The following is an 8,790-nucleotide window of genomic DNA, read 5'->3' on the forward strand; positions in this document are numbered from 1 at the left end:
TTGCATGTTTTATATTACTAATTGCATGATAATATATTTAATTGCATGTTTTATATTGTTAATTGCATGATAATATATTTATTTGCATGATTATATATTTAATTGCATGCTTTACATTGTTAATTGCATGATTAGATATCTAATGGCATGTTTTACATTATTAATTGCATGATCATATATTTAATTGCATGTCTATTTTCATGATTATTAATTTATTTATTTGAATGATTTTTATGATATGATTGCATGATATAATTTTATATATTTGAATGATAATTTTTGCATGGTATGATTTAATTTTTATTGCATGATTGCTTGGTATTTGATAGAAATTTTGTATCACCATGTTTTGTAAATAAGTAAAAGGATTGGAATTGATTTATTGGCATGATAAGCCACTTTTGATTAAGGCTTAGGCAAGATAACACATATGTGATACCAATTTTGGGAATAAAGGGATGCTATTACCTTTTTTACATATAACCGACTCTCAAACCTTAGTTCTAATAATGTAGACCTGAACCTATTCTTTTTAGAGACCCTTAATTTACACTTAGGACAACCTTAAAAAAGATAAATTCACATAAGTGGCCAATCACACCTAGGTAAAAAAAGATTTGTGGCAACTCCATGATTTTTGTGACTAATGGGTAGGTTTTCCAACCTAAATGTTATGACAGTTTGGCGACTCTATTAGGGACATTAGAGACTCAAGCCATTAGTTAGTCATGTGTTATCTTAAACCTTACTTTGCTGGTTTTATTATATAATTAATTATGATTTTCATATTACTAACTTATTTGTTATTGTTTTCTTATTTTGCATATTTTAATTTTTTTGTTCATTAATTTATTTGATTATTTGGTATGTCTCTTTACACATACCACATTTGTATTAATGCATAAGCCCTATACTCGAGCTTTACCCTTTATTAGTAGAGAGTAAGTACCTATACTCTCATGAGGTGATAACCTCTATATGAGCTAGCAAAAACTCCAACTCAAATTGAACCATTTTCATTTGAGCCTATAATGGTAGGTGAAGATTGAGGTGCCCTACTAGTCTATAATGAACGATGATGTAAGGAACAATTTGGGAGCCTTTAGATTATCAAGCCTTTGAACCCAGTATGTACATGAACCCTAAGAATCTAAACCTAAGTTAGAGCCCTACCTTCCTTTTATTAGAAAAAACCAAAATAAGACACATGATGGGACAGCTATTATTCTTGTAAATTTGTGTTATTCCTTGTATATATTTTTGCATACTAACCTTTTATATTGTTCCTTATATATGTTAACTAACATTTTTCTCTATTTTATTTTGCATGCATGCATCATTAGATTTATATAAGGAGTAATTGCCTTAAAACAATCTTAACAAAGAAAATCTTAATTGCATCCATGAAGAGCCTATCAAAGTTCCTTATGAGCTTGATAGTGAAGTTCGAGAAATTTCAGCTTAAAGAAAGCAATTGTTTGCCAATCAATTATATAACTACTCTGGCTACCAAAATCTATATCAATCTTAAACGAAATAATATTGGCGATATGGTTAGTATTTGAAATCAATAGAGCGTCACTACCAAAGAGATTTTACGAAAAAAGTTTAGGGACCTTACATTACTTCTTTTAATCCCTATGGATGATTTGCTTATTATGGCCACGGTTCAATTTTGGGACCTTTCATATCGTTGTTTTGTGTTCAATGAGGTTGACATGGTGCCAACTATTGAAGAATATTCAACTCTCATTCATTTGGATCTCCCTAACCTTGACAAGGTATGCTGGAAGAATAAAAAGATTAATTACCATAAAAAGCTTACTCAAAATATGGTTGTAGATGTCTAAACTATTGATAATTGGGTAAAGGAAAAGATGAAAGTGTTGGTATTCCTTAGTTTATTGTTTGTGACTTTATATACAAATATTTTAGCACTGAAAGAGGAATGAATTTGATGGCATTGGCTTTATATGGGGATGATGGTATTTGCAAAAGTAATGGATTATATTGATATTGCAGTGGTGAATTTCTTTGATCAACTTGATTACCAAATCAACCATGTTCTTGTAATTTTAGCTGAGACCATTAGATCTTTAAATCATTATCGTCGAAATAAATAAGGCTATTTTACTGGATATGCTTCATTGTTAACTATTTGGATGAAAAGTCATATAAAAAATAGTGGTAGTAAATTTCGTAAGCCCTATTTCACTACAAGCACTCCTATTAAGGAATTTTGTGAGAATGAATGGCCCACAAAAATCCAAGGAAACATGGATCTTATTTTTACGCAAACTCACTGGCCAAGATGTAATATAGAAAGCTTTTTGGATGCCTTATAGACTAATATTATATGGTTGTGAAGATAAGCTTTGGGTTCCTCTTTTCGGCCTTAGAGGTGTAGTAAGTTATTCTTCCATTATGGTGTGAAAATAACATGGCTATGAACATTTTATCCCAACTACTTTTAGACTTAGTAAATGGAGTTCTCATATGTTGAAATTGATGCCTCTATAAAGATAGCCAAAGCCTTACAAGCTTGAAATTTGCCTCAAAAGGAAGATAAGAAGAGATGCTCAAATGAGGTTACCGTTGAGTATTTTGTATGGCACATTAGGCGAGGTAAAGACATTAAAATCTCTAAAAAAACAACTCCAAATGGCCCAATGAAATCATCACCTCTCAATTCTCTATTTTTAATGAAAACCGCTAAAAGAAAGCTCAAAGTTGAAAAAGACAAATTAGAGCTTGAAATAAAAGGCTAAAAGGAAAGTTAGAGGAAAAAATGGACCAAAGGATTCAAGCACTTAGACAATAAAAAGGATGAATGGAAAAATATTTTTTTTATCTCAACATCACATAATTATTCACCAATTGTGAGTTAGCTCAACTTTTAAAAGAAAATGGACAATTACAAGCAAAGATGTAAGAAAAAGATGAAGCACTCACAGAAACACAAAAGTACATCCAAATGCTCAATGAGGTAGTGGTTGAAATTGAAACACAAATAGGTGTTGTGAATGAAGAATGTGAATAAGCCAAGAAGCATATATGAGAAAACACAACCAATTAGAGTGCCTACTTAATCAATTCATTATGGCTACCTATAAAGCTAAGGACATGGTAAAAAAAGTTAAAGAATGGAAGACAAAGCTACCACTAGTAGGAACACATGACCAAGAGTTGCTAGCTTTCCTTAATGAAGTGCAAGGCCAATATCGACAAATTAGGAATCTCTTTTCACAATAAATTTTAAACTTTTCATGGATGTAATATTGGATTTGGTTAGAAATAACTTTCAATTCAATAAAGATTTTTTTGGTTAATAATTATTGTGTGGTAAATTCTCCTAATTGCATTCATATATCCATCCATTCATATATAAATATCTTTCTAAAAGTGCATGATAATAAGTTATCCTAATTTTTTTAAAAATTACGATAAATTAAGGTTCAAGTATAGCTCAATGTTTAAACAAGCTAACACGTTACAATACTAGATATCAGGTAAAGATCATGGAAAAAGAAAACATTCTTCGCCTCCAAAAGCTAGAAAAGTCATAAGAAAAATTTCAAGGGTAATCGGAAACTATTACTGAATTATTGAAAAATATGAGCAACGAGAAGAAAGTGGAAAAATATGTGATACAAAATGAAGTTGATCCATTATATCCCATTCGTTTTGGCCTATGTTCAGCACAGGCATCTCAAGGGACCCAGCACCAAATGCTATTCATTGCAAACTATCCCTATGTGCATATTAATATGCCAACAACTATTGCTTTTGCTTCATTTACCCCTACTATTGACATCAAAATGTCTGATCCTACACAAGTTCCAAATCTAAATGATCCCAAGGAGCAAAAAAAGTTAAAGATTGGCATTGTTGAAATTAAAGAAAATTTTGAAACCTAAAAAATAAACATTATTGAAAATAGGCTTAAAGCTATCAAAGGGATAAATTTTTATGGGTCAATGGATGCTACTAAACCCTGCTTAGTCTCTGATATGGTGTTTCCACCAAAATTTAAAGTGCCTAAACTCAAGAAGTATGATGGGACCAAATGCCCTATTACATATGTCAAAATTTATTGTCGTAAAATGGCTGATTATATTCTCATAATGAAAAATTGCTCATTCATATTTTTCAAGATAGTCTTACTAGTTTAACAGCTAGGTGGTATGTATAACTAGATAAATCTTGCATTCGTGGATAAAAAGAACTTGCAAAGATTTTCATTGCATAATATAAGCATACTATAGACATGGCACCAAATCTTATATCTCTCTAAATCATGGAAAAAAAGACAAATGAGAGTTTCAAAGAATATGCTCAAAAGTGGAGGGATATGATAGCCCAAGTTCAACCTCCATTGACCCAAAAAAAACCATGATTCTATTCATCAATACTCTCAAAACTTCCTATTATGAAAAAATGATTGATAATGTGACTAAGAATTTTGCTAATATGATAATATCTAGGGAAATCATTGAAAATGCTATTAAGAATAAAAAACTAAAAGATGGTGAAAGGTCTAGTGTAAAAAAAAGAGTTACACTTAAAAAGAAGAAGCTGATGCTCAAGCTATTTCATGAAGGGCTATAATTCAAAGGGCACCATCGATATCTTCTACACCCCACATACCAATACCTTTACCATTCCACCAATAACATTTTACCAAATACCTATCCTTATCACTCTGCACCACTTACTTATTAACTTGGTGTCCAACCCATAACCCCCATATATGGCCTTGCCCCTTTTTCTACCTCAACCAAATGCACAAGCCAATTATTCAAGGGTGCCTTGAGCTACCCAAAAAAAGACTTGGACTAATCACATCCCTATGATTTATACTAAACTGTTCATTCAATTAGTAGAAGGTCGCCTTATAATACCTTACCATGTGGCACCATTAAAGCCCTTACCCTAAATATATGATGCTACTACCATATGTGACTATCATGTTGGAAACATAGATCACTCAACTGAAAATTACCCTACTTTGAAATACTATGTGCAACATTTCATTGACCAAGGCATGTTAAAATTCAATACCTCTAAGGGACCAAACATTAGTGGGAACCCGTACCATGTCATGCTAGAACCGCTAATGCTATAAATGGTGGTAAAACTTGCCACATTAAAGAAAGTTTCAATGATGTCAAAACTCTATTAGAACAAGTTTTTGAAGCTCTGGTTAAGGCATACATGATTTGTCCAGTACCCCTAAGTCATAAAAATAGTTGTGACAAAATAGATTTGAACTAGTCTTGTAAATATCATAAAGGAGCTTTGGGGCATTCTATCCAATATTGTAATACTTTTTGTCAAAAGCTACAAAAGATGATGGATGCCTTTCAAATCAAATTTTATGAAAAAATTAAAAAAAGATATAATGAATGTAGTAGGGGAATAAGGACTTTATAAGACTTAGGTCAAACCCCTCACAATCTACTGTAAGTCTATTTAGAACCTATAAAACCTTCATACCCTAAGTGGTATGATGCTAATGCTACTTGTGACTATCATCTTAGGATTAAAGTATAAATTGCAAAGTATAAACTACAAAGTTTGGTCAAAAATAGATTGGTAAATTTTGATTAAGAAGCAAGGACATGTGTCATCAAGAACCTTTTACTTAACCACACTAGGGCATAATTTTGAAAGAGTTTTTATAAATGTCTATCACCTTAGGAACTTTAATAAAATAATGCAAGTTTGAAACATTTGAGTCTTTTATGTCAATGTTTTATTTATCTTTCATCATTTCAATAAAGTGACAAATGCATTTTCATTACATGCATTTCATATTTCACCCATTCCTATATTCTAAATAATAAATATTCAAACAATCATGATAATAATTTAAGATTCGATTTTGAAAGCAACATTCATATTGATGGAATTGATAAGTTAATACTCTTGGGATCATTAAAGTAAAAAATGACAAGTTTCATGAAATAAAACTAGCATGAGATTTCACTCATTTATAGACAGAAGTGATGTAGTGTGTCATTTTTTGTGATGATTCATTTGCAAGTTTGCTCTTAATCAATAAATGTTTGTCATTGAGAGCATTCATATTTTAAATAAAAAATGGTCATCTTTCTTTTACCTTATACACAAAGAGTAAAATTATCTATTTGTTATCCCATTTGAGCCTATTAAATTTTTTTTTGAAAAAAGCCCAACTAAGGATCATCCTCCACACTGAGGGTAAAATTTGAAAAAGGCTTGATCACAAAGAGAAAAACAAAGAAAAAAGAAAAGTGAAAGTCCTTAATGATTTTAGTGGCAAAAAAATTAGGGGAAAAAAAAAACCTCTTTGGTGCTTAGATATTTCTAAAAAAAGACGAAAAATGCAAATAAAAAAAATGTAAAGAAAAGAAAGGAAAAAAAAGAAACAATTAATGAAGAATGGGGTAAAAAACCAAGTTGCTCTATATGATAATAAATGATCATTTGGTCTATAACCCTTCGAATTAATTTTGGGCCTATTTTATTCATTTCTTTCATAACCCCTCACCCTAGCCTACGTTATGTCTTTTCAAAATCTATTTTAATTGAATATGAATTCTTGACGTAGAGAATCATAAGTTGAACTAAGACAAACTTGTAATGGGAATGTTGAAAATTTTGATTGAAATGTCATTAACGGATTAAGAGATGTAGGGAAATAAGAAAGAAAGGATGTGAAAGAGATGTGCAAAAAAAAAAGTAAAAAATTAAACACAAAAAAAAAAGTAGAAAAAAAGAATACTTAAACTAAAAACCCAAAAGAGCAGTTTAAGTAACAAAAAAGAAACTTGAAAAAACAATCTTGATAAAGATCTCCAACAAATAGAGATAATGCTTGAATTGATGAAAGATCAAGAATATCAATGGAATGAGCTTTTGAAAAAAAATTCAAAATTAATTTGTCTAGAATTTTTTAATATTCATTATCTTAGATGTTGCGTACCCTTCCCAACCTTTTTCTTGATGACTCATCCTGAAATGATTTCTTTGCCTATTTATTGTTTACCAAACTCGTTCTTATAATGAACACATTTTCTTTGATTTTTCTTATTCTTCACCATTTCTTTCTTCCCATGATTAATTAAAGAAATATAATGGATTATATTTGGCATTGAATTGAAATGATGATGAATGAATAAACGACCGTTATAAAAGATCCTTGCATTATTGTAAAAAAGTTGGAAGTGATTGAGGCATATTGAAAATGAAATGTGGAAGATGAAAGAAGTTTAAAATAATGTTGATCCTTACAACTTACAAATGAAAAGAAACATTACAAATGTTATGATTAAATGATAAAGCTAATAAAGAGGAGTTTTGGATCACAAATTAGTCGATACATTTGCTGGTCAATTCCAAAAAAGTTGAAGAAAAACATAATGAAAAGCTGAAAAGAAGATATGAAGAAAAGTCTTAAGATTCTATTGCAAGAATGAAACTTTGTATTTGAATGATATAATGGATGAAACTATTTGATGATGCATGATAGCTCTTATTGAAAATTACAAGTGTTAAAGAGTTAAAAAAAGTGAAAAGATAAATCAAAAGTTTTGAAAACCCTTTCATTTACCACAATTGAAAAAATAAATGAATTGCATAGCATACATTATACTTACCACATGCATTACATGCATGCATCATACTGAGAATATTACATTCATTCATGGCATTCATTATGTATATTTGAAAAAAAAAATAAATCTAAAGTCTAAAGTTTGAAATTGAGTAAGAATTTTGCATTTATGTGTTTTATTCCCTGTATTCATTACATGTTGCATATATCATCACATTTAATGCACTCATGCACTCTATGTTTGGAAAAGAAATATCAAAGTTTAAGTTGTGGAATTGGGATGAAATTTTGAAAAGTCTTTGGCTTATGCGTTACATGCATCACATTGAGAACATTGTATTCATTCCATGCATCATGTATGTTTAAATGAAGAAAAATTAAAATTTGAATCTTAAAATTAAATTTGAGAATTGTGGAGAATCTTTTCATTCATTGCATGCTTTTCATTGCATATGTTTGGAAAGCAAAAAGGAAAAACTATATGAGAAAATAATTTTGAGAAGAGACATTGGAAGGCAATCAAGATGATTCAGATGAAATACAAAAACTCAATTTAAGGTAAGATTTTTTAAGTTTCAATGCCTCTATCAAGAAGGAGCTTTTTCGAAGGTAGGAATGATCTCATTTTATTTTTCAAAAGTTTCAAAGCCTCAGTTGTAGGAGAGCATTCTACTTTCCAAAGTTCAAAAGCCTCAATCATGGGGGAGCATTTATTTTTCCAAAGTTCTAAAGCCTTAGTCGTAGGGGAGCATTTTATTTTTCAAATGTTTCAAAGCCTCAGTTGTGGGGAGCATTTAATTTTTCAAAAGTTCCAAAGCCTTAGTCGTGGAAAGCATGTTATTTTCAAAACTTCCAAAGCCTCAATTGTGGGGAGTATTTTATTTTCAAAAGTTTCAAAGCCTCAATTATGGGAGAACATTTTATTTTTCAAAGTTTCAAAGCCTTAGTAGTGGGGGGAGCATTTTTCCCAAAAAAAAAAAGTTTCAAACCTCTGAAGAGGTTTGCAATTTTCTTTTTCGATTTTTCTTGACTCGAACAAAATAGACGTCTTTTTTTTTGTACAATTATTGTTTCACAAAAAATGCAACAAAAAAGGCAATTGTAGACACCTTATTTTATCCGATGATTTTTCAAAATTCATTGAGTTTCAAATTTTAATTTTGATCATGCAATTTGCCCTTAATTGAAAAAGT

The sequence above is a fragment of the Durio zibethinus genome, chromosome 14, assembly GCF_047325235.1.
Source record: "Durio zibethinus cultivar Kanyao isolate XHJ-2024 chromosome 14, ASM4732523v1, whole genome shotgun sequence".
NCBI lineage: Eukaryota > Viridiplantae > Streptophyta > Magnoliopsida > Malvales > Malvaceae > Durio > Durio zibethinus.